The sequence below is a fragment of the Nycticebus coucang genome, chromosome 17, assembly GCF_027406575.1.
Source record: "Nycticebus coucang isolate mNycCou1 chromosome 17, mNycCou1.pri, whole genome shotgun sequence".
NCBI classification, from domain to species: domain Eukaryota; kingdom Metazoa; phylum Chordata; class Mammalia; order Primates; family Lorisidae; genus Nycticebus; species Nycticebus coucang.
Window position 1 is genome coordinate 82,073,674 of NC_069796.1, and position 23,866 is coordinate 82,097,539.

General features: G+C 46.6%; 1 protein-coding gene across 1 annotated transcript in view; it reads right to left on the bottom strand.

Moving 5' to 3' along the window:
• Nucleotides 1-23,866, bottom strand: part of COL23A1 (collagen type XXIII alpha 1 chain) — a 349,419-nt gene that overhangs the window by 156,700 nt on the left and 168,853 nt on the right. The window lies entirely within an intron of this gene.

The following is a 23,866-nucleotide window of genomic DNA, read 5'->3' on the forward strand; positions in this document are numbered from 1 at the left end:
TGGCTGATTTTTGCTTTTTGTAGAGATAGGGGTTCTGCTTTTGCTCAGGCTGGTCTCGAAATCCTGACCTCAAGTGATCCTCCTGCCTTGGCCTCACAGAGTGCTAGGATTATAGGCGTGAGCCACCACGCCCAGCTGGTTTAAGCATTTTGTTAGGCTCACCTGCCAGAGTCTTTATGTTTTTGTGTTCCGAGCCTCAGAATCTCTGATACTGACCCGAAACACCTTTTACAGATATTTTTTTAAGAGATCCCTGAAATGTAAGTCCCCTGCCAATAAGCAGGTCATCTAAAATGTAAGGGCTTTTATTAGTGCTAGTCACGACTCTGTTTAAGAATTTAGGGGCTAGGATGGCAAAGGGCGTATTGGATTTAATCTTCCGTTCCCTCATCTCAAAAGGTGAAGAACGGCCAGAAGTGCCCTACTGGAAGCAGGTGACACCTGCAGCCTTCAGGGTTAGCTCAGGCACTTACTGAACATAAGCACGTTCTGGCTCTTCAATTGCTCTTTCCAAGTGCTAGAAAGAAGCCCAGGGAGCATGGCTGCCGACAGCCTCGGAGGAGGGAGTCTGTGGGTCGCAACAGCAGCAGCAGGAGCACCTGTACAAGCAGCTGCTGCCCCGCTGCCCTCTTGCTTGCCTCTCTCACCCTCTGGCAGACTCCTTCCTTCTCTGGTGATTTTGCTGGGCCCTTCCCAGACTTGTAGGTACCTGCTCAGGCAGACCCTCTGACTTGGGCAGTGGCTGGGCCCCCTCCAGCATGCCACCGCCACTCTATCCCCCATCACTGGCTTACAATTTCATCACTTCCTCTCACTGAAGCCTGCGCTGGCTCCTGCTGCATACTCTGTGCTTCCCAAAGGACATCAAGGCCGCAGTGTGGGTCAAGGGAAGTGCTGAGTAATCAGAGTCAAACTTGAGTCAGGACTTCTCAGGCCCTTTAGTAAGCTAACATCTTTGCAACTCTCTAAGGCGGGGCTTGGAGGGGATGGTACAGGAGGTTTCCCAAACTTCTGTGACTCTGAAATTCTTTGTCCCCAGACATCTCAGGAATCAGGTGCTCCAGGGACACTGATTTGGGGATCACTAGCTAAAGGCTAAAATTCACATCCCTTACCAGGGCAATCGAAACGTCATGACTCGGACTTACTTTATTTCCCAAGCCTGGCTGCCACGTCTCCACCACCTCAGTACTTTGCTTTATATCGAGTTTGTAAGCCCATTCCTTCTAACATAGCTTCCTGGCCACCTCCTTGGGGAAGCCCTCTCTCCTTTCCTTTCCATGAGGGAATTTTGTCACAATGTGACAGTTACAGAAAAGATCAGAGCAAATAGTAACATTTGCATTTAGTCAAAGTGATTGTTCAGTTGCATTTAAAGGATAAACTGCTTGAAAAGTTCAGACCTCATTCATGCCGCTGGACTTTCACACAGGTCTGCAGGGTAGAGTGCCCACCTTGGGTGGGGGCTGCATGGTCGCACCCTCCCCACAGACCGCACCTGCTGGTGCTGCTTAAATGAGTTCTCTCTTTGCTCTACTCTTCTGCTGCCTGGATGTTCTTTTCTTTCTCTTTTTCTTTCCTTTCTTTTTTTTCTTTCTTTCCTCTTTCTCTCTCTCTCTTCCTCCCTCTCTGCTCCCTCCTTTCTTTCATCTTTTTTTCTTTTGCTAATTGTAGACTAGATTTGCATCCATCATATGTTTAAGTATCTTTCCCCTCCTGTCTGTGGGCTCCTCCAGAGGGCAGAGACGGGAGAGTGGCAAGGGCTCCACATCACATGGCTTCTCCTGGCCTCGGTGAGCCTAAGGCAGATGTGAAAATGCAAAGCTGGATGCCTGGGACGGGCACACATAAGTGGCTTGGGCAGGGACAGCCACATCTGGCCCTCCTGACCCTTTCTGAAGTGAAGCCAGGACACCGGTAAGCTCTCCATTGCTGCTGCTCCCACAGGCTTACCAGGGAGGCAGCTGCGCTGAAGGGCCAGCAGCATGGCGGGCAGAGGCTTCGTGCTCTGCTCAGCCTGCTTCTGTGTGAACCCAACCACCCTGCAGAAGCTTTGAGGACTTTGTTGTGAGAGTTTCCTTCTCCCTCTCAAAGCTCCTGGAGGCCACAAAGGCTGGCCTGGGACTCATGGTTGGATGTCATTGCCACCTCAGGCCTTGCTCGATGACAAGGGTGACATATATATAATTTGTCATTCAGACTAAGACATTTTAAAAGAGGAAGGGGTTGACTAATTTGTGGGAAGACAGGCATAAATGGGAATATCCTGATAATGTGGGACACACAAAGTCTGACAATGAAGTTCTCAAGCTCATCCCAGAAAAAGTGCCATATACCTCATTACTGAATAGGCGCCTTCCAAGTACTCCCCTTGGGGAGCTAGGGCCTAGTCCACCTTTCAAAACAATTCTGGAACTCTTTTACTGGAATGGCCATCAGAACTGCTGTCCTGTTACCCTTTATGTACTCAATGTCATCAAAATTTCTTCCTTTCAATATTTCCTTTATCTTTGTGTAAAGGAAAAATCACCGGGGGCCAGATGAGGTTAGTAGGGAGGCTATTCCAATACAGTTATTTGTTTCCTGGCTAAACCCTCCCTCACAGACAGTGTGACAGTGTGAGCTGGTCCATTGTTGTCATACAAGAGCCACACATTTTTCATGTCAAGATTTTCAGTTAAGATTTTTCTAACTGTTTCTCTGTTGTTGTTTACTTGGTCTGATATGCTTCTCACACTCAGGTGATGGTTTTGATGTATAATTTGATGAATTTTTGCAATATTTCCATCATTTACCCTCATCACTGACTGCCTTGACTTCTCTTCATCAGTGAGGTGTTCTCTCCCCTCAGAAAAACATTTAATCTGTTTGTACACTGCTGTTTTCTTCATGGCATTATTCCCATAAACTTGATTTCTTGCCAAGTTTAAAAAGAAATTTAAGGTTTGTTCATTGCTCTAATTCAAGTTCTGACATTCTCACAATGGCACACAAAAACATGCAACAACAATAATGCACACCACTCAGCAAGACTCTTCCACATGGTGACATGAACACAACTGTGAGACGCTGATATACCAAGTTTATGAACTCAGTAAGGACTGCGTTTTCTGTGCAGTTCTGCCAACAGAAGCTTATGTTGGCAAGTTCATGAACTTAATTGTCATACCTCATCTGGTCATTTTACCCAAGACCAGCTTAGAGAAGGCAGCAAGGAGCACTCAGGCTCATGGCTGTGAAGCAGGGCAGCTGCCTGTGCACACCAGGCTCACTGAGGAGAGAGGTATGGCAACGTAAAAGGTTTGACCCATTTCTAACCATCTGCCCTCCAGAGGGTTCTCTGGAGCAGACACCACTCCCATCCTCACCCAAAAATACACAGGACAGTGAGGGGCAGAGATAGCTCAATAAAAAGTCCTGCAAGGCCTCCCAATGCTATGGGCAGCTGGGCCACCAAAGACTATGTCATGGCAGCTGCAATCAATAAAGTGTTTAAATCCTGTTTGTTCCAATGGGGGCTCCAAGACCATTCAATGGGGATAAATAGTCTTTTCAAAAAATGATGCTGGGACAACTTGATATTCACACACAGAGGCATAAAGGCGGACCTCTACCTCACTGTGTATGTAGAAATTAACTCAAAGTGGATCAGAGACCTAAATATAAGACCTAAAACGATAAAACTCCTAGAAGATGACATAGGTGTAAATCTTCATGATCTTGGACTAGGCAATAGTTTCTTAGATATGATGCCAAAGGCATAAGCAACCAAGGAAAGAATAGATGAACTGGACTTCACCAACACAAACGTCAGGGCTATAAAAGATACCATCGAGAAAGTGTGAAGACAAACCACAGAATGGACGGAAATATTTGCCAATCATATACCTGACAAAGGACTTGTATTTAGAATGTGAAATAGACTTTTACAAATCAATTATAAAAAGACAGATCAATTAAAAAATAGGCGGAAGATGTGAATAAATCTTTCTCTGAGGAAGATAAACAAATAGCCAATAAGCAGATGAGGAGACATGCAGCATCATTGGACATCAGGGAAATGCAAACTAAACCATGATAAACCACCACTTCTCACAGGGTGGCGTGGTTAGAATAAAAAGTCAGATGATGACAAACGGTGAGGATGTGAAGAAACTGCAACTGTCATACGCTGCTGTTGGTGGGAATGGAAAATGGTGCAACGACTTAGGAAAACAGTCTGGCAGTTCCTCAAATGGTTCACTTCCATAGGATCCAGTAATTCCAGTCCTAGGTATTTACCCAAGAGAAATGAAACATTTGTCCACACATACACTTGTAAACCAATAATGTTCACAGCAACTTTACTCATAATAGCCAAAAAGTTAAAATGACCCAAATGCCCAACAACTGATGAATGGATAAATAAAATGTGGTATATCCATACAATGGAACATTATTTGGCAATAAAATGGAATAAAGTATTGACACATCCTACAACCTGGATAAACCTTGAAAACATGCTAAGTGACAGAAGCCAGGCTCTGAAATCCACACATCATGCTACCCATGTATATGAAATACCTGGGATAAGCAAATCTATACAGACAGAAAAAGTATATCAGTGGTTTCTTGAGGCTAGAGTTTGAAGAGAAATGATGGGTGACTAGTAAAGATTGTTCTAAAATGTATATGTGGTTATCCAGTTATCCCAGCACCACTTATTGAACAGGGATTCTTTCTCCAGTGTATGCTTTTTGTTTGCTTTGTCAAAGATTAAATGGCAATATGAGGATGGTTTAATCTCTAGAGTCTCTGTTCTGTTCCATAAATCTATGTCTCTATTTTTATGCCAATACCATCCATGCTGTTTGATCACTATAGCTTTGTGGTATAGCCTGAAGTCTGGTAAAGTGATGCTTCCAGATTTGTTCTTATTTTGTACGATTGCATTGGCTCTTTGAGGTCTTTTCTGTTTCTATATGAAGTGTAGAACTAATTGTCCAGATCTGGTTGTGAAACAGGGCCCATACCTCTCACCACTCACAAAAATTAACTCATACTGGATAAAAGCTTTAAAGCCCAGTGATGAAACTATAAAAATCCTAGAAGAAAGTATGGGGAAAACTCTTAAAGATAATGGTGTAGGGAAAGAATTTATGAAGAAGACATTTAAGTGGCAGTTAAGTTGCAGCAACAACTAAAATAAATAAATGAGACTTGATCAAGTTAAAAAGTTTCTGTCCAGCCAAGGGCACAATCAACAAAGCAAACAGACATGGGAGAAGACGTCTGCATGCTACGCATCCGATAAAGGGCTGATAACCACAGTCTGCAAAGAACTCAGACAAATAAACAAGAAAAGATCAAGCAACCCCATTAAAAATTGGGCAAGAGACATGAACAGAAACTTTTCTTACAAAGTTAGACAAATGGCCAACAAACACATGAAAAAATGCTCGTCATCTCTAATCACTGGGAAAGTGCAAACCATATTGAAATATCACCTAACCCCAGGGAGAATGGCCCACATCATAAGGTCCCAAAGCCACCAGATGCTGGTGTGGATGCGAAGAGACAGAAACACTCATCCATTGTTGTGAGGACTGCAAACTAGTGCGACCTCCATAGAAAGTAGTATGGAATTCCTTGAAGAACTTAAAGTCAACCTACCATTTGATTCTACAATCCCGCTATTAGATATTGATCCAAAGGGAAAAAAGGACATTGTATCATAAAGATGCTTGTATTCACATGTTTATGGCAGCGCAATTCACAATCACAAAGATGTGGAAACAATCCACATGAATGGATTAATAAATTGTGTCAGACATACGCCATGGGATTTTTTTTTTTTTTATGAGACAGAGTCTCACTATGTTGCCTCGGTAGAGTGCCATGGTGTCACAGCTCACAGCAACCTCAAATTCTTGGGCTTAAGCGATTCTCTTGTCTCAGCCTCCCAAGTAGCCGGGACTACAGGTGCCCACCACAATGCCCGGCTATTTTTCTGTTGCAGTTGTCATTGTTGCTTGGCTGGCCTGGGCTGGGTTTGAACCTGCCAGCCTCGGTGTATGTGGCTGATGCCATAACCACTGTGCTATGGGCGCCGAGCCTTACCATGAAATATTATTCAACCATAAAATGATGGAGATCTATCGAGTCACATCTTCTGGAACTACCTGGATAGAATTGAGGACCATTCTCTTAAGAATTGCAAAAATAGGAAAATAGGGCGGCGCCTGTGGCTCAGTCGGTAGGGCGCCGGCCCCATATACCGAGGGTGGCGGGTTCAAACCCGGCCCCGGCCAAACTGCAACCAAAAAATAGCCGGGCGTTGTGGCGGCCGCCTGTAGTCCCAGCTACTCGGGAGGCTGAGGCAGGAGAATCGCTTAAGCCCAGGAGTTGGAGGTTGCTGTGAGCTGTGTGAGGCCACGGCACTCTACCGAGGGCCATAAAGTGAGACTCTGTCTCTACAAAAAAAAAAAAAAGGAAAATAAATACCACGTGTACTCAATGCTAAACTAGAACTAATAGATCAACATCTATATGCAAACTCATATGGAAGCAAAACTCATTGAAATTCAAGTTGGGAGGAGGGAGAGAGGGGATGGGTAAACTCCTGCCCAACATTGCACAGGTACATAGCACACTTTCTGCTATAACTCTGACTTGAAACATACGAAAACAAATTATGTAACCAAAACATATGTGCCCCCGTAATAATCTGAAATTAAAAAAATTTTCTAAAATTTATTGTGGTGTTGGTTGCACAACTTTGTGAGTATAATAAAAACCATTGAATTGTACATTTTTGGGGGGGGGAGGGAGTCTCACTCATTGCCCTGGGTAGAGTGCTGTGAGGTTGTGGCTCACAGCAAAATCAAACTCTTGGGCTCAAGAGATCCTCTTGCCTCAGCCTCCCAAGTAGCTGGGACTATAGATGCCTGCTACCCAACTACTTAATTTTTCTATTTTTAGTAGAGATGGGGGTCGTGCTCTAGCTCAGCCTGGTTTCAAACTTGTGAGCTCAGGCGATCCACCCTATGTACCTCCCAGAGGGCTAGGATTACAGGCCTGAGCCACTGCTCCTGCCCACATTGTACATTTAAATGGAAAGTCTGCTTAGTACGTAAATCATATCTGATAGGGCTGTTGGAGAGGAAGAGCAGTTTGAATGGCTGAGTGAGCACTGATGCAACATCACAACCTGCCCTCAAGATTCTCAGACCAACACTCCTGATGCATTTCCATCTTTTTTCTAGAACATGAATGAAACTGCATCTACAGGACACATCTTCAAAAACAAGAACTACAACTTCACAACAGAACAGGACTGTCCACAAGCCCACGCCACCAGCAGAACCATCCTAAGTAACTGACGGGATGCCAGCAACTTTGTACATGGGCAGCAGCACAAAGGGACAGAACCGGTGAGTTCTCTGCCTTCTCACTACCGCACAAGGCCACAGGACATGGTGGCACAAGCTGGACCTCTCAGCTGCTGCTCATTACAGACAGCAGGGCCAGTGGCCCTCAGCCCCCACTGCCATCCAGTCTGCTGCCACCTCAGCCTAAAATAGCCTTTCCAATGTGGCATGCTACCCAGTAGCCAGCTTGGCTCTGTGCCACCTGCAAATTTATTAGTGAGGCCTCTCCCACAAGTAGCCACATTGTTATCTGAAGGTGACAGTTCAATAGAAAATGCCACCATGGAAGAGGAAGCCTCAGGAAGAGCAAGACCCAATGATGTGTCCATGCAAGAACAGGAAAAAAAATGTAAGACTCTGCTAGCAGTGTCTGGGCACAAGATGAACAATTTCATGGAGTCTCAGAGCAATGCTGCTGTTACTACAATTCCTTATCCAAACAGAACATTTGCAAGTGTTCATCCTCCCTCACCTTGCTGGGCAGTGCTCAAAATCACTTGCTGAGGCATCTGCATTTTGCAGAGAGGCTCAGAGAGGCTCAGAGCTGAAACAGCCCACAGTGGACTATGAGGGGGAAGCAGTGAGGCTCCCAGTGCTGCACAGTGAGTCTGAGTCCCACCCCACGACTGCCTCGCCTGCCCTCTCCCAGATCACTCTCAGAGGTCTCCAACTAAGATTACTGTTGATAGCACTGGTTACTTTTCATGCTCCAGAAATTGATTCATCTCAGAAGCTGTGATGTTCTGGCCTCAACATGGTGTTCAGGGCTGTTCAAAGGACCATGTGGCCTGAGGGTTCACATCTCCAGACAAACAGTAAATAACCATCAACTAGCGTCCCAGCTCAGTTGCCTGATTCCTGTGCCAATCCTGCCATGCAGCAGGGATGGTGGCAATCTGACGGCTCCTGCTACACACGGGGAAACTGAGGCCTGGAGTGATAAAGTGACTCCCTAAGGTTATGAGCGGGACATAGCAGGGCTGGAATTACAAGGCCCTGGGTCTCAGGCAAGGGCTGAGGGGAATTAGATGAGCTGAAGTCCTGTTAAGTGGCATTCAGCCCTTTGCCCCTCATGTCCAGGCTGTGGCTACAGCTGCAGCTGTCCTCAGAGAGGCTCTATCCTTACTGGCAGGCATTCTGGGTTCTTGCCCAGGTCTGTTTGGCTTGGACTTCAAAGGAACAGAACAGCTGAGCATCTGGGACTTCCCTGATGTCCAGGGAGCAAACATCAAAGATTTGCCAATGAGAGGCCACCTGTCCCATAGGCAGAGGCTTTCTGGGACCAGGCCTACTTTGTACCTGGCTAAGCACACACAGTCTCCAGGAAGGGAAGGGGTGGGCTGTGTGGCAGTGGCAGCAGGACCAGGCAGCAGGCCCACCGAGGGACTAGCCATGGAGTTCAAGATCTGGCTGATCTGGCTTAGAAACCTGGCCAGAGTCAATGACTCTCTCTTTGAGCCTCAGTTTCCTCATCTGTAAAATGGGAACAATAATACTGCCACTCCGGGGCTATTTGTAGGAATTAAATCAGGTGACACAAATGAAAGTGCCTGGAATAAAGGAGGGATTAATAATTGTCACCTCACTCCTTCCCTGGTCACTCTTACCCTTTGGCCTGTGGTTTGTGTTGAACTGGGACCAGAGAGGGATGAGGGAAGGAAACACCCTTAGGGGTCCAGAGTGAGGCAGAGCCTTACTGGCCAGGTCTAGCTTTAGGTTTAAGAAACAGGTCAGGATGCAGCTTTGCTGAACCTGGGTTCAGGCCCAGCTTTGCTGGTAGTGACCAGCCATGGAAACAGACAAGTCGGCGCCCCTCTCTGTGCCTTTGTTTCCTGGGCTATTAAGTAAATTCAGCTGTACCTGTTTCACCTACTGTGTGATGATTAATGTGGGAGGCAGAATAACGGCCCCCAAAGATGTCCAAGTCCTCAGGCCCTGAACTGTGAGTGTGCTACCTCGCAGTGTCCTGGGTTGTACGGTGTCTTTCTAGAGTTCATGTCTACTTGTCTTCCAAAATGTGACCTTATTTGGAAATAGGGTCTTTGCAGTGTAATTAGTTAAGATGAGGTCATAGTGGATGGGCACTAACCCCAATTTGACTGATGTCCTTATCAGAAGATGACGCATAGACACACGTAGAGGGAAGAAGCCACACGGGAGGGAGGGACTGGAGTGCCACTTCCATGAGCAGACGAACCCAGGGATGGTTGCAACCACCAGAAACCGGAAGAAGCAGGAAGGATCCTTCTCTACAGCCTTTGGAGGGAGCATGGCCCTGCCAACACCTTGATTTTGGACTCTTGGCCTCCAGAACTGAGAAATGTCTGTTGTTTTATGCCATCCCAATTTGTGGTGCTTACAGCAGCAGCCACCAGAAGCTAATGTATTCAGCAAAGGGGACTTTGCCGAGTGATTAAGTTCAGAACGTCACATGGGGAGATGACCCTGGGTTATCCAGGTGGGCCTGGTATCCTCACAGGGTCCTTATAGAAGGGAGGTGAGAAGTCAGACAGGACAAGATGACGTGGTGACGGAGAATGCTCAGAGTGATGCGGCCCCACCTGCACTCTGATGTTTGCTCCTTAAGACCCATTTTGGACTTCGGACCCCAGAACTGCAAAGAATAAATCTGTGTTGTTTTCAGGCACAGAGTTTGCAGTGATTTGTTGCAGCAGCTGCAGAAAATGAAAACAATCAAATGAAGCCATGTTACTGAGCTGGTGGGCTGTAGTCACCTCATGCTACCTTGCTCAGGCTGCCCCAGGCCCCCGGCCAGGCAGCACCACCAGCTAGGCAGTTTGTTAAGAAACACAGATTCCTGAGCCCAGTGCCAGAGGGGAATCTGCAGGGCAGTGCCCAGGGGCATGTGTCTGTGCCTGCACCTGGTGACTCTTATGAGCACACAAGTTTGGGTCACCCTGGGCCTGAAACTGTGACATCCATGGGGGCAAAGGGGACCTGTGACTCTCACTGCTCTGGCCACTATGAGCTTGGGGGAAACTTTAGGCTCAAGTGCTACACTTTCCTTGGACAAAAAAAATTGTGATTTTTTTTTTTCTTTCTGTCTTATTTTTATTGAAGTACTTCTTCAATTCTCTGGGTTTGGCCCTGGGGACAAGACAAGGAGCTAGGGAAGAGGCAGGTGCAGTCAGTGGGGCTTGCTGGGTCTCCATAAGAGTAGTGGCCAAAAGAGGGTCTGTGGGGCCTCAGGAAGGAGAAGATAGATGACTGCTAGGAATCAAGGGCAGGAGGGTGTGCGATGTGAACCAGCAGGCCCGAGTGGGGAAACACAGGTACGACAAGGGCGGGCCAGGCAGGGAGCTCAGGGGCTGTGTAAGGAGCTTGGGCATCAGCTGGGGGATCCCACTGCACGGACCTCCAAGGGTTGAGGATGGGTAGGGATTTGAGGAGTCAAGGCTGCAATGGATCAGATGTATATTTCAGGAGAAAAACCAGTCGACTACAGTGACAATTCAGTATCTGAGACTTCACAGAGAAGCCACAGTCATCATGACACAGAAATCATAACTTACACTGACCCTTTTTAAAATCAATCCTCTCAGCACACCTGCCTGTTAGCACCAGCGTCCACCCCACTCATGGTGCCACTGTCTTTGTCAGGCAGTGTCCAGATGACCCACATGTATTATAAATGCAAAATGTGGAAAGAGCCTGAATGCCCACCAACCCAGGAATGGATTAACAAGCTGTGGTATATGTATACCATGGAATACTATTCAGCCATTAAAAAAGATGGAGACTTTACATCCTTTGTAAAGGATGGAAGTGGAACACATTATTCTTAATAAAGCACCACAAGAATGGAAAAGCAAGAATCCTATGTACTCAATTTTGATATGAAGACAATTAATGACCTAGTACATGGTGGGGAGTGGAGGAAGGGGATTACAGAGAGAAGGAAGGAGGGAGGGGGGAGGGGGTCTCAGTGTGTGACACACCTTTTAGGGGCAGGACACAATTATAAGAGGAACTTTACCTAACAAAGCAATCAATGTAACCTGGTTCTTTGTACCATCAATGAATCCCCAACAATAAAAAAAAATAATAATAGGGCGGTGCCTGTAGTTCAAAGGAGTAGGGTGCCAGTCCCATATATCAGAGGTGGTGGGTTCAAACGCGACCTCGGCCAAAAAAAGAACCAAAAAACTGCAAAAAAAAAAAAATGCACCTGCTGTTGGGGGGTGTCTAATGTGGCCCTACACAAACCTTCCCCCTCAAAAACAAAGGACACAAAGGACCTAGTTAACCTCACCCCCAAATCCAGGGAAAGGACCCTAACCCAGCAAAGCCCTCTGGGCAAAGTGTGGAATTTTCCCACCTCCAACACCCTCATCTTTGCCCTGCCCAGGCGAGTCTCCGTCCCTTTTAATAAACCTGGCCTGGACCTCTTTGCTCCTGGTCTTGTCTCTGGGTGCTGGCACCGCACCTTTCACCTGCAGTCTGAGGAGGTTATTTGAGACTACATTATATGATGCAGGTAAAACTGCACATCTTGTATGAAGCTGCAGTTTCACGAAGTTGATGTGAGCTATGCTGAAGGCCTGGTGGATCAGATGCTGAGACATCAGTAAATGGGGCTGGATCTTGGCAGAGTGAGCCCAGCTGTCAACCAAACAAGACAAACAAGGGCAGAGTAAGTGCAATGAAAAAAAAAAAAAAAGTAAGTCTTACGGGAAAATTGGTGGAGCCCCTGGAATGTTTTTACGCGAATGACTCTCTTTATTAACATATCGTGACATTTAAATGTGTAAGGTACTTTCACATACAAATTTATTGCCAAAAAACCACTGGGAAAAAAAAATTCTTGTATTCATTTAAAAAATTCTCCCAGAGTTATAACTGTAGCTTAAACATTTTAAAATGTAAAATTAACATTTTAAATAATTTTGGGTTTCTATTTTCAAAATTTAGTCCCAATGAAACCTTTGTTTACTGTTTCCTATGAAATTAAAAGGCCTCTTCAGGGCCCTGTTGTTCTTATATAAACACCTCTTTGGCAAATCTGCTTCTTGTTAGACTGGGAGGTCTCAAGGGAGGTATTTACGTTTCCATCTCTGTGCTCCCTGGTACCCAGACAGCCTGGCACAGAATGGATGCTCTGCCTGGGTCTGTTACACAAATGAGTAAAGAAACTGCGTTTTGTCACTTGCTCGATGGCTGCTTAGTCACAATCTGTAGCAGTGGATTCAGAGAGTCCCTGAACTTGTGGACTTTAGTTTGGCTGCTGGGGCTGTAGGGGGCCTGGTGCAATGTGAGGCACACAGACGCTGAAATCAAAATAAAGCCTTGTCAGATGGCTTCTTACAAAGGAAAATAATGAGAAGAAAGCAAGTGATGTGGGGTGTGGTGTTCTTTAGCAGACCAGCTTTCCTAGCGTCTGGCTTCCTTTGCCCCGGCCCTCACTCACATGCCAAGGAGCTGCATCTGTGAGCAGCCAGCACAGTGGAGATCCAGAGTTAAATGGAGGGACCTTGGGAAAGAGAGGAAGGAAAAGATAGACAGAGGATCCTGCTGATACTCATTAGCTGCTGGATCCAGCCACACCTGAAACCAGAAGCCTGAGACTTTTAAGTTTCACCAGCCATCATTTTCTCTTTTGTTCTTGAGGCGAGTCTCTCTCATTTGAGAATGAACCCCTCCTTCTAGCTGATTTCTGGGAATACAGGAGGGAGAAGCTGACAGCAGGCCGAACGCAGTGTTCGGGAGGGAAGAGATCCCGGCTCCTGCACCTGGAGAGGCAGAGGAGACTCACTGAAAGCCCTAAAAACATGAGCCATCTTCCTAGTTTCAAAACAACCCCATTCTAGGGGTGGGGGTGGGGTAGCACAACAAACAAACCAAAGCCAAAGATGAATTTTAAAACCAGAGCATGGAAGGGAGGCACAGTAAAGGAGGCAGTTCGGAAGGGCCAATGAACAAACATCTTAACTAAAAACTCACTTAAGAACATCTACAGTCACCAGATTTCAGACTTGGTCTCCAAGGAAAAAATTCCTGACACGTTTTTGTCTCAGTTATAACTATGATGGTCACACGGTTCTCATTTCCTTCTGCTCATCTGTCTCGGTGTCCATCCCCCGGGTTCCTGGTGCCACACCTAGGGTGTAGGTGGGGTTACTTAATATTTGTTGGCTAAGTGAACAAATCGGCGAGAATAATCAGGGTCCAGCTGGAACATCTATAGTTTTCAAAATTTTATTTTAAACTTACCTGGAGTAAAATACATTCTTTTTGTGTACATTTCTCTGCATTCTGACAAATGAATAGGTGTGTGACCACCATGACAACAGTTCCATCACCCCCCTGAAAATCCCATCCTCCTACCAAACCCCTCGCCCTTAATACTTGGTTATCGCTAACAGAATCATCTGTTCTCCATTCCTACAGTTTTTTTAAAAATTGTGGCAAAATATAAATAACATAAAATTTACCATTTTAACCATTTTTAAGTGCACAATCCAATGACATTAAGGACATTCACAATGCTGTGAACCCATCACCCATATTCATTTTCAGAACTTTTCCATCATCCCAAACAGAAATTCTGTGCCCATTAAACCATAATTCTTCATTTCCCCCTCTCCCAGCTCCCAGTAACTTCTATTTCACTTTCTGTCTCCATGAACTTGAATATTCTAGGCACTGCACACAAGTGAAATCATCCAATATCTGTCCTTTTGTGTCTGGCTTATTTCGTTTAGCATAATTTCCTCAAGATGCATCCAATTTGTCAGCATGCAGAATCGCCTTCCTTTTTACCCTGTTTCCCCGAAAATAAGACATCCTCCGAAAATAAGACCTACTTACAGGAAAGATAAGACATCCCCTGAAAATAAGACCTAGCACATCTTTGGGAGCACACCTTAAAATAAGACACTGTCTTATTTTCGGGGAAACAGGGTAAGGCTAAATAATACCCCATTGTCTGTATATATCACAATTTGTTCATTTGCTGATGGACATCTGGGCTATTCATATCCTTTAGTGAATGATGCTTCTATGGACATTTGTGTACAAGTATCTGCTTGAGTCTCTGCTTTTAATTACTGTTCCTAGAGTTTTGTCCTTTACAGAATGTCTTATAAATGAAGCATCAAATAGGTCGTAATTTCTTTTTCATTTTTAGTCTGGCTTCTCTATCTTGGCATAGTGCATGTGAGAGTCACCTGTGTTGTCGTGCGTATCAATAGTTTGTTCCTTTTTATTGCTGAGTAGCATTCCATTGCATGATGTACCACAATTTGTTCAACCATTCTCCGTTTGAGGGACATTTGAATTATTAATATTTGCAGACAGGTTTTTGTGAAAACAAAAGCTTTCATTTCTGTTGGCTGGGTACCTAAGTGTGGGATTTCGGAGTCATAAGAAGTGGATTTTCAATTTTTATGAGACACTGCCAAACTGTTGTCTAAGGTAGTTGTGCTATTTTGCATTCCCACCAGCAGTACAGCTGCTCCACAATCTCGTCAACACTTGGTATTGTCAGTTGCCTCTGTTATCTTTGAAACCTTAAAGTATCAGACCTCCTTGTCAGATCTAAGCAATAATGATAGTGATAAGAAGTGAATTAAAATTACCATTTACATACGGTGGGGCACTAATCAATGCTACTTCCCCTTCTCCCCTTGGAGTTTCAAGTCCATTATCTCCATGATTGCAAGATCTCCTTGAAGGCAGGACTATTCTCCCCATTTTATTGGTGGTGTTCCCTCACCCAGGGAGATGCAGACTCCTGGAGCCTGGGTCTCCTTGCCTCCCGAGGCCTGGCCTTCCACCATACACCAGGGTTCCACAACATGGAACTGCCACTTTCAGGCAAAAGGTCTGACTGTTAGGTTTGTTCACTGGAAACAAAAGGTGCCAAGTGGTCCTTAGAGTTCCTGGCCATGACATTTTCCAAATGTGCCATTGTTTAAAGCCACTTCCCTGGGCACCAACCATCCGCAACATCTGCAATGCTTTCCAAAAAAGACAATATGAGGCCAAAGGAGAGAAGCACAAATAGTTCTGCGCAAAACTCCACACACCTGCAGGTGTCTGTGAGCCTCGTGGGGCAAGCCAGAAGGGACAGATGTGGGAAGCCCCACCCCAGCCTTGAAACCACAGGCTCACCCAGCTTCTCTCAACGAAAGCCTCAAAAGACCTTTTGCTGAAAGGAAGTTCCGAGGGTCTTACCTTGCCTTTGGTGGGGTTCCTAGGAACAGGAAGGCTCAGGTCAGGGCTCCTGCACCCTGTGTCTCCCCACAGCCTGCTGCACATGGTGCCTCTGTCACACAGCAGTCAGGACCGGGAGATGGGGTACATATTGCAAGCAGGTGGGGTCTGCCTCCAGTGCTGGGGTTCCCGTCCCATGCCCTTCATAAGGAGTGGCCACAGTGCTGAGTGCTGGCGCCTTAGTAGTGCACTTGATCACAGCAACTGCCGTCACGATTCATTCATTTCATTTGACAAACAAGGAGACTAGTCCAGTGGGAGGCACAAGTGAGGGTGCAGCTGGTAGGAGTGGGCACCAGGTTTCTGATGACACCAGGAGGGAGAAATCAACCTTGCTGAGCAGGACACACTTTACAGAAGAAGAGACTCTTGAGCCGTGTCCTTAGGAGTCTGCCGGAAAGAAAGTGGCACTCCAGGTAGAAAGACCACCATATGCAAAGGCGTTGACGTATAAAGTAACAGGAAACATTTGGGGTAGTGCAGGTCATTTCTTTCTTTCATTTTTCAGTTTTTTTTTTTGGCCAGGGCTGGGTTTGAACCCGCTACCTCTGGCGCCCTACCCCTTTGAGCCACAGGCGCCGCCCAATGCAGGTAATTTCTTATGGTAGGAGTAAGGGATGAGGGAGGGGCATGAGATGAACCAGGACTAGCCCCTCTACTGCTTCCTGGGGCTCTAATCCCTACTGTACACAGTAGACACTCAGTAAATCGATGCTGTTGAACAGGAATAATGGTCCTACAAAGGGCACAAAGACCACTGATAACCAGACCCCTCATCTCCATCTCTCTGCCTAATGCAACTCCCTGCCTAATACTGAGGATGGAGGTTCTGAGGGTTGACACAGAGGCTTGGCCCTTACGCCTTGGCATCCCCATGGTGCATGGCATCCCTTGAGGTGCACCAACTGTAACTCTCCTTCTCTTTCTCTCTCTCCTCCTCCCCCTTCCTCTCTCACTTGGGAAAACACACCAGGACACCAGTGTGAGAACGAGGTCTCTATGCTGCTAACCTTCATTTTGCTTTAACTTAGGTTCCTTTACTCTTGTTGATAACACATAACCAATGGCATCCCCATACTAGGTACCTTTGCCACAGTGGTCCCTTCCCAAGTTCGGCCAATGTCCCTCGAGCATCCCTTGGCCTGTCTTTACTTCCCCCACACGTAGCATAGGCCATTGGCAGCCTGAGGGCCAGATGAGCTCGATGCCTACGGAGTGTCTGCTTCTGTGCTTGCTCTGGGAAGTGATGATGGATAAACCATAGCCCCACTCTGAGGCCACCTCCACCCTGAGGCCACCTCCACCCTGATGTTTCTGCAGCTTTGTTTTGGGAGTCAATAAATTCCCCTCTTTGCTTCAGCTAGTTTAAGTTACATGTTTCAAGACTTCTGATTAATACAGCTTTGTTCTTGTTTAGATGATTCCCTAAATAAACTATGATATCATTTTTGTATTTTCTTTCTAACCCAATTGTTATTCAGGAGAGTGTTTGTCAATCTCCACGTAGTAAAGTTCAGACACGTTTGTGATCAATGCCTCATTTATTATGTTGTAATAAGAGGAAGAATAGAAATAGTTAAGTCCTTTCTGCTGCATTATTATTATTATTTATTTTTCTTTTAGAGACAGGGTCTTGTTTTGTCACCGAGGATAGAGTGTCACCGAGGACAGAGTCTTGTTTTGTGCACCGATGATGATAGTGGCATCATCATCCCATACTATAACCTCACCTCAAGCAATCCTCCCGTTGCAGCCTCCTGAGCAGCTGGGACCACAGGCATGTGCCACAATGTCTGGCTATTTTTTGGTTGCAGCCATCATTGTTGTTTGGCAGGCCCGGGACTAGGATTCAAACCTGCCAGCTCAGGTGTATGTGGCTGGCACCTTAGCTGCTTAAGTCACAGGCGCCGAGCCTAATCTTTACATTTGATGAAATACCAATAACCACACCTACACTCTTATTCTAAAACTTATAAGTTTACCTAAACACAGAAAATAGCTTCAGTAATTCTGCAAAAGAAGCGTATATAACAAATGAAGACTAGAAACACAAGGTGTGCTATGAAACAATTTAGCAGAAAGACAGAGTAGACTTACTTTTCTTAAGTAAAGCTAAATCCCCCTGAACATTCATGTAAATATGAAGAAGACTTTGCAAGGTCATTACCTATAAATATGAAGAAGACTCCTCACATGTAAATATAAAGAAGACTCTAAAAGATGGAGAGAAACAAGAGAGGTGAGTTTACGTGTTTGCTTTTTTTTTTTTTTTTTTGTCTCATATATTGCTAACTCGATGCTAGAGGAGCTGGTGACTCAGAGAAACCCCACAGCATCACTGGAAGCCACATAGTAAGCAGTAATAAAGCACTTCTGCCCCTCCTAGTCAGGTGGCATCAGGGCAGGCCTATTGGGAAGCTATAACTCTCATTCCAAGTAGTCACAAGGAACTCCTCCTAACTTTAAGTGTCAATGGAAGCTGAGTTACAAAGCTTGACTTCCTATTTGCACCTGGAAATAATATAGTGGCCCTTCCCCTTTACCCATCAGCATGATGTCTGAGGAGGTCTGTTAAAGTACAAGACTTAAACAAGATCCAGAGTCTTATTGCTTGTCATGTAACTCACAAAATGTCCAAGATTCAACCAACAATCACTTATACCAAGAACCAGGAAAACCTCACCTTTAAAGAGAAAAATCAACAGACATGAACACTGTTATAACACAGACGTTTGAATGATCTGACACAGATTTGAAAACACCCATTAAAAAATGTTTCAACACTCTGATAAGATCATGAACAAAGCAGCCTGTGATGGTTTTTTGGGTGGTTCCACCTTGAGTAGGAGCACACACCCTAATCCCTTGTCAGGGACAAAGACTGTAAAGGACCAACTGCCAGCCATGTGTAATCCTCTGACTTAAGTCCCCTAGATAAAATAGCCCACCTGGAGATTCCCCAGGGAGTTCTTCAGTTCTTTCCCCCTTCCAGAAGCTCTGGTGCTTTTTACTTTTTCTGTATTCCTTTCTAACTTCTAATAAAAGTCCTGTCTTACCACTGGGGGAAAAAAATGTTTCAACAAACAATTATAAACACACTTGAAACAAATTAAAAAACCAAAGTTTCATCAAGGAAATAGAAGATATAAAAGAAAACCAACAGAAATGTTAGAACTGGCTCGGTGCCTGTAGCCCAGTGGCCAGGGCACCAACCATGTACACTGGAGCTGGCAGGTTCGAATCCAGCCCGGGCCTGCCAAACAACGACAACTACCGCCAAAAAATAGTTGGGCATTGTGGTGGGCGCCTGGAGTCCCAGCTGCTTGGGAGGCTGAGGCAAGAGAATCGCTTAAGCCCAGGAGTTTGAGGTTGCTGTGAGCTGTGATGCCACAAAATTCTACCCAGGGCAACAGCTTGAGACTCTGTCTCAAAAAAAAAAAAAGAAAAGAAAAGAAAAAAGAAACGTTAGAACTGAAAAACACATGAAATAAAAATTTCAGTGGATGGGCTCAGCAGGAGAATGAAGAGGATAGAGGAAAAGAATCCCTGAGCTTGAAAGTAGAACCAATAGAAATGATCCAAACAGGGGGCCGGAGCCTGTGGCTCAGTGAGCAGGGCACCAGCCCCATATACCGAAGGTGGCAGGTTCAAACCTGGCCCCAGCCAAACTGTAACAAATAAAAAACTAGCCGGGCATTGTGGCAGGCGCCTGTAGTCCCAGCTACTCGGGAGGCTGAGGCAAAAGAGTTGCCTGAGCCCAGGAGTTGGAGGTTGCTGTGAGCTGTGATGCCACGGCACTCTACCAAGGGCAACAGCTTGAGGCTCTGTCTCAAAAAAAAAAAAAAAAACTAAATGATCCAATTTGAACCCACAACCCTGCTTGAAGGCAAAGCAAGATCACCAAGCCTAGCTAGATGCGGTTCTGGGGGAAAAGAGAGGGTGAATGAGGTAGAGCAGGATGGGAGGAGGAGCCAGGTTTCTGGCACCCAAAATGCAAAATGGGTTTCTAGCACCCAAAATTCAAAAACCTGCCTAGCAGGTTTTTGCACAGTCTGTGTCTCAATTTCAGGGTGAGAAACTGGAACATAAGCACTGGTTCTCTCTCCCCCAGTGAGCTGGGCTGCTTGGATTCAGCCTCTGACTCTACTAGGAAGGAATTAAAACCCAATCAATGGGGCGGCACCTTTGGCTCAAAGGAGTAGGGCACCAGCCCCATATGCCAGAGGTGGCAGATTCAAGCCCAGCCCCGGCCAAAACTGCAAACCCCCCCCCAAACCAAACAAAAACCAATCAATGATCCTAACATCTGTTGGTACAATTACACACTCTCTTCCCCAAGTGGGGTCCTCATCCAGCCCGTTACACTGATATGTGGGGATGAGCTTACCTTGCTGGCTGAGTGGTGAGGGTTAGTGCCATAGTGGAAAGGTTGCAAACACTGAGCCACCAAATTAGTAGCCGGTCTAAAAACAGCCATGCTCCCCCCACACCCTCAGTCACATGCTCACCCTCTGCCCTGACCACCTCGGGAGCACCTCCTCCCCTGCCCACCTCCTTTGACATGGGCTTGCTGTTTAGCTCTCGCCTCCGTGAACATTTGTGTTCTTTCCAGAACTCTCCATAAGCAGAAGATAAGACAAGCATTCCTTACAGAGACTTCAAATGTCCTGCCTGCCGGCAAGAAAGAACAGTGTTGTTCTGACCCCGCTATCTGTCTCCACAGAGGTTAAGGGGACCACGTGGGCAGTGAGTGGACAATATCTGAGGCCGAACCACTGCTGGATGCAGCAGTGCTACTGAGGAGAGAGCCCACGGCTCTTGCCCACGAAGAGCTCCCAGCCTAGTAGAGTCAGAAAGGCACAACTAGACTGTGAGCTCCTCGAGGGCACGACCGCATGACACCAAGCACAGGTTACAGGACAAGGGGGACTGAAAACGGAGAAGGCTGCTGCCCGGAGAAAGTGAGGTTAGGACTGGGCAGGGCCCAAGGGTGGGGATGGAGTGAGGACTGGGCCTTGGAGGTAAGTGGAGGGCTGACAAAGCTGGAGTTGCTGGAGTCGCTAGAGTCCCCCAGCTATGGACCAGGGACGGGTCCAGAGGCAGTCTGCCAGGTCTTGGAATTTTCAAACGTCATGTGCTTGTGCCATTCTCCTTGCTCAGTCCAGCCACTGCCATTTAATCATTCATTCACTCGCTGAATATACAGAGCGGGCACCCAGTACAGAGACGAGGATGAGCCTTCGTCCTCGAAAGGTTTACAGTCCAAGAGATGGATGAAGAAACAGACCTCGGATGGTAGCCCATGTCACTCAGGAGACTTCTGGGTTCTCCATCAGGGCTGACTGTGGAGGGCAGCTCCTGTTTCCTGCTTTGTGCCCAGATCAGCTCTGCCTTGAGGAAAACTGCTAAGGAGGCAGTGCTGGTGGTCTGGCTGGAGGGAGTGAGTCTGGAGGGGTGGCGCCAGGGAGCAGCTGGTGCCTGGACCTGGATAATGTAGACAGGTTGGAGGGAGATGGACGGGTTCTGCATGTATTTAGGAGATAGAATTAAGCATATCTGTGACCATTTTAAAAGCACATATATGTGCTGAATGTTTTATGAGCTTTATCTTAATCCTCACAACTGGTGGCAGTATCATTCCCATTTTACAAAAGAAAAAAACTGAGTTTTGGAGAGGCAAACTCTATGACAGAAAGGCACAACTGAGTTTTGCCCAAGGACACACAGTTAAGCAGGTGATTAAAGGGATCTGGAGTGGTAGTTGCTAAGGATGACATGGTTTCTGGAGGGATGGGCAGGTGAGAGAGTAAACAGGGAGGACCTGAGAGTGAGGGGAGACTCCCAACACAAAGGATGAAGTCAGAGCCCCTGGTCCAGGCCCATCAAAACCTGATCCACAGCCCAAGGTCTGGCCTCTTCTCCCATCCCTCCCTGAGCTGTGAGCCCTCTTCACCAGAGTGGGAGCTTCCAGAGTTAGGGACCTTCTGCAGTTCGGCACAAGCATAGAACCTGCTGCCAATAGTGCTTGTTGAATGAATCACGATATGACACAAACATTCATAATACCTTTAGAAGCATTTGGTCTTGAACAGAGGCTTGTACTTGCTAGAATGCAGTACCACTCCTCCCCCCATAGATGGCTCTTCTGGATGTGCACGCGTGCACACGCGCACACACACACCAGACATCCATGTGCACACACACAACACGTGAACACAAAATGCCAAGCATGCATATACACATGTATCTGTACAACATAAGGATGCAAATAGCTGTGCATACACACAAAACACACAGACATGCACACGCATGAGCATGCACACATGCACATCTACTGTTAGCGGTTTGATCCTGTGGATTGTTACCTTCAGACTAATGCCAAGAAACCTCTGCCTGCCTTGCTATGTGGTATGGTATGCTATGGTATACTATGGTAAAATACCTCACTAATATTTTTACAGGTAAAGAATCTGAGCTCTTTCCAATAGCAGAACTGTACTTCCAATCTCTGCCCAGAGGAGAAAATCAGGCCTGCAACATTCTGGATTCTCCCTCTGGGAGAAAACCACAGCCTGCCTCCCCATTCCATCCCACATTCTCCCAGTGAGATATTATACAGCATAAAACCGCCGGGCCTATATTAGCAGGAAATCCAACCCTGGACTATAAAGGGACCTTTGAGAGAATGCTCAGGAGCACCACCATCAGATTAGGTGGTGAACACTCATTTGTGCAGGTGGTTCCACCCGGTTCCCCTTGCAGCTTGCCTCTCTCCATGCAGAGACTGAGTTCATTAGCAGAGCAGATGTGGCCTGTCTCTACCCTTAGGATAAAGATCACGAAATACCACAGAAACAAGGACATTCTGAACCTGGGCTGCAGTAACAACCTCTGACTTGGGCCCAAATAAAACTGCATTTTTTCTGTCAGGTTCAATTAATGAACATTTATTCAGGGCCCATTCATTCAGCTTCATGTTTCCGTCCTGGGCTTCTCTGTCAAGGCCCTCTCCTGACCCCAGGATCGGCCCTGAGCAATTAGGCTGCCTGTGGAGGGAGCTGCAGGAAGTCAGTCCTCTGTGGAGGACCCACTATCTGGAGGACGGGGCACCTGGATGCTAACTAGTCCTGCCACATAGTAGCTGTGTGAACTTGCACAAGTAACTTACCCGGTCAGTGTCTTTTTATAATGTGTAAGATGTGGATAACGATAGCACCTACCTCAGGGTGGTGATGCCTGAATGAGATAATACACAGTAAGTGTGAGACTTTACGTATTCTGTGAGGGATGGTAACTATCCTTACCAACACGGTAGTTATCAGGTTAGCTCAGCCCTTTTGTTAGGTCTCCAGCCTCAGTTTTCTTGGATTATGCTTAGATTTAAAATTCCTCTTTGCACCAGAGCCCTTCCCTAAACTCCAGCCCTCCTGGCCAGACCCAACCTTCTTGGCTTCTAACTAGAAACTGGAACCAGCCCGGGTGCCCATCTTAGCCATACTTGTCCTTGCCTGGAGGTCTGACCGTAAGGTGAAGGCTACTTGCCCCTGGCTGCCTGGCCCAGCCCTGCTGCCCTCAGACAGAGCCGCCCACCTCACCTCTGACTCAAACCCCCTAGAGCTTGATACCAGCAGCTGGCCAGGCCTTTAACCAGTCTCCCAGCCCCATGGTGACCCACACTCCAGAGCTTGTGCTCGGATCTCTGAACCTGAGCCCTTTGGAGGAAGCAGGGTGGAGATGAGGAGGTTGGAGAGAGAAGCTGAAATAAGCCTCCCGTCGTCAAGCCCTCCCTCCGTTCATTTGGGTCAGAAGGCAGCTTCACCCTTGGTCAGGCACTATAAGCCACGAGCCCCCAGTTTTCACAGGACTGCAGGGACCCAGGTATCATGCACAGACTAGGATGACATCACTACAGATTTAATGTCTGCACTCCCCCCGGCTCCCTGCCTCCCCCAGTATAAACCGCAGGTGAGAAAGGGTCCTGCCTTCCTTATTCACTTAGTGCCTGGAATGATGTCTGTCCCATAGCACACGCTCAAGAAACACAGCTGTCTCATCCTGCCTGCTCCCTGCCCCCTTCCACTCCCACATTAGCACTGGTTTTTAAGAAGATGGGTATCATGCCCTGTGCCCTGTGTCCCTGTGTCCACCTTGGCCCTGGCCATGCCCAGGGTCAGTGGTCCAGGATAAAGGTAGAAGAGCAGAGCCAGGCGAGCCTCACCCTT